The sequence below is a fragment of the Heptranchias perlo genome, unplaced genomic scaffold (genome assembly GCF_035084215.1).
Source record: "Heptranchias perlo isolate sHepPer1 unplaced genomic scaffold, sHepPer1.hap1 HAP1_SCAFFOLD_1440, whole genome shotgun sequence".
In the NCBI taxonomy this organism is placed as follows: Eukaryota; Metazoa; Chordata; class Chondrichthyes; order Hexanchiformes; family Hexanchidae; genus Heptranchias; species Heptranchias perlo.
In genome coordinates, this window is record NW_027138690.1 from 27,086 (window position 1) to 29,698 (window position 2,613).

Genomic DNA, 2,613 nt, shown 5'->3' on the forward strand with positions numbered 1-2,613 from the left:
AACCAGGCTGGTGTGAACTCTCTGTTAGATTATCTAATCTGCCCCGGGAGTGTTTGATGGGACAGTGTCGAGGGAGCTTTACTCTGTATCTAACCCTGTACCTGCCCTGGGAGTGTTTGACGGGACAGTGTCGAGGGAGCTTTACTCTGTATCTAACCCTGTACCTGCCCTGGGAGTGTTTGATGGGACAGTGTAGAGGGAGCTTTACTCTGTATCTAACCCTGTACCTGCCCTGGGAGTGTTTGATGGGACAGTGTAGAGGGAGCTTTACTCTGTATCTAACCCTGTACCTGCCCTGGGAGTGTTTGATGGGACAGTGTAGAGGGAGCTTTACTCTGTATCTAACCCTGTACCTGACCCTGGGAGTGTTTGATGGGACAGTGTGGAGGGAGCTTTACTCTGTATCTAACCCTGTACCTGCCCTGGGAGTGTTTGATAGGACAGTGTAGAGGGAGCTTTACTCTGTATCTAGCCCTGTACCTGCCCTGGGAGTGTTTGACGGGACAGCGTAGAGGGAGCTTTACTCTGTATCTAACCCTGTACCTGCCCTGGGAGTGTTTGATGGGACAGTGTAGAGGGAGCTTTACTCTGTATCTAACCCTGTACCTGCCCTGGGAGTGTTTGATGGGACAGTGTAGAGGGAGCTTTACTCTGTATCTAACCCTGTACCTGACCCTGGGAGTGTTTGATGGGACAGTGTAGAGGGAGCTTTACTCTGTATCTAACCCTGTACCTGACGCTGGGAGTGTTTGATGGGACAGTGTAGAGGGAGCTTTACTCTGTATCTAACCCTGTACCTGACCCTGGGAGTGTTTGATGGGACAGTGCAGAGGGAGCTTTACTCTGTATCTAACCCTGTACCTGCCCTGGGAGTGTTTGACGGGACAGTGTAGAGGGAGCTTTACTCTGTATCTAACCCTGTACCTGCCCTGGGAGTGTTTGATGGGACAGTGTAGAGGGAGCTTTACTCTGTATCTAACCCTGTACCTGACCCTGGGAGTGTTTGATGGGACAGTGCAGAGGGAGCTTTACTCTGTATCTAACCCTGTACCTGACCCTGGGAGTGTTTGACGGGACAGTGTGGAGGGAGCTTTACTCTGTATCTAACCCTGTACCTGACCCTGGGAGTGTTTGATGGGACAGTGTAGAGGGAGCTTTACTCTGTATCTAACCCTGTACCTGACCCTGGGAGTGTTTGATGGGACAGTGTAGAGGGAGCTTTACTCTGTATCTAACCCTGTACCTGACCCTGGGAGTGTTTGATGGGACAGTGCAGAGGGAGCTTTACTCTGTATCTAACCCTGTACCTGACCCTGGGAGTGTTTGACGGGACAGTGTGGAGGGAGCTTTACTCTGTATCTAACCCTGTACCTGACCCTGGGAGTGTTTGATGGGACAGTGTAGAGGGAGCTTTACTCTGTATCTAACCCTGTACCTGCCCTGGGAGTGTTTGATGGGACAGTGTAGAGGGAGCTTTACTCTGTATCTAACCCTGTACCTGACCCTGGGAGTGTTTGATGGGACAGTGTAGAGGGAGCTTTACTCTGTATCTAACCCTGTACCTGCCCTGGGAGTGTTTGATGGGACAGTGTAGAGGGAGCTTTACTCTGTATCTAACCCTGTACCTGCCCTGGGAGTGTTTGATGGGACAGTGTAGAGGGAGCTTTACTCTGTATCTAGCCCTGTACCTGACCCTGGGAGTGTTTGATGGGACAGTGTAGAGGGAGCTTTACTCTGTATCTAACCCTGTACCTGCCCTGGGAGTGTTTGATGGGACAGTGTCGAGGGATCTTTACTCTGTATCTAACCCTGTACCTGCCCTGGGAGTGTTTGATGGGACAGTGTAGAGGGAGCTTTACTCTGTATCTAACCCCTGCTGTACCTGCCCTGGGAGTGTTTGATGGGACAGTGTCGAGGGATCTTTACTCTGTATCTAACCCTGTACCTGACCCTGGGAGTGTTTGATGGGACAGTGTCGAGGGATCTTTACTCTGTATCTAACCCTGTACCTGCCCTGGGAGTGTTTGATGGGACAGTGTAGAGGGAGCTTTACTCTGTATCTAACCCTGTACCTGCCCTGGGAGTGTTTGATGGGACAGTGTCGAGGGATCTTTACTCTGTATCTAACCCTGTACCTGCCCTGGGAGTGTTTGATGGGACAGTGTAGAGGGAGCTTTACTCTGTATCTAACCCCTGCTGTACCTGCCCTGGGAGTGTTTGATGGGACAGTGTCGAGGGATCTTTACTCTGTATCTAACCCCTGCTGTACCTGCCCTGGGAGTGTTTGATGGGACAGTGTAGAGGGATCTTTACTCTGTATCTAACCCTGTACCTGCCCTGGGAGTGTTTGATGGGACAGTGTCGAGGGATCTTTCCTGGCCCGAGATCCCTGGGAATGGGGGGACGGTCCCTCCTGCTGGTCACCCCTGCCCCCCCCCCCACCTTCGTTGTCCATGACCCCACTGCTCACTGTTAATCCCTCAGGGCTCAGTTTGAATGCAGCCTGTCTCTGGCCCAGGACTCAGTTAAAGATTTAAACACAGCTGAGTGACCACATTCTGCTCCAGACTGTCCAGCTGGTTCATCGATTGTAGTAATGTGTCTGTCTCTCTC